The 348-nt window shown below is 42.2% G+C and overlaps 1 protein-coding gene across 1 annotated transcript in view; it reads left to right on the forward strand.

Annotated features, from left to right (window-relative positions):
- Positions 1-348, forward strand: part of ADGRV1 (adhesion G protein-coupled receptor V1) — a 539,879-nt gene that overhangs the window by 157,296 nt on the left and 382,235 nt on the right. The window lies entirely within an intron of this gene.

Below are 348 nucleotides of genomic sequence, written 5' to 3' on the forward strand. Positions count from 1 at the left end.
TTGATGAATATTTTATATATTTTTCATACTTTGTCTTCAAACCCCAATGTTCATTTGATACTTATAGACTAGCTACATTTCAGGTGCTCCGTAGCCACGTGAGCCAGTGGCTACCATGTAGGGCAGTGTAGCTCTAAGGCATGAACTGGGGCAGGGACAGTTAAAAAGAAAGAAGAGGACCCCGACCCTCACCAGGTACTTACCTGTTTCCCATTTTCTTCAGATCTCTGCTGAAATGGCACCTTACCAGAAAGGCCTTCCCTGATTAGATATTGCAACTCTCCACCATCATTCTGTGTCTATCCTGCTTTTTCTTCTTCATGGCACTTATAATTGCCTGATTTGTAT

This window comes from Propithecus coquereli, unplaced genomic scaffold (assembly GCF_000956105.1).
Source record: "Propithecus coquereli isolate 6110/MARCELLA unplaced genomic scaffold, Pcoq_1.0 Scaffold22, whole genome shotgun sequence".
Taxonomy (NCBI): Eukaryota; Metazoa; Chordata; class Mammalia; order Primates; family Indriidae; genus Propithecus; species Propithecus coquereli.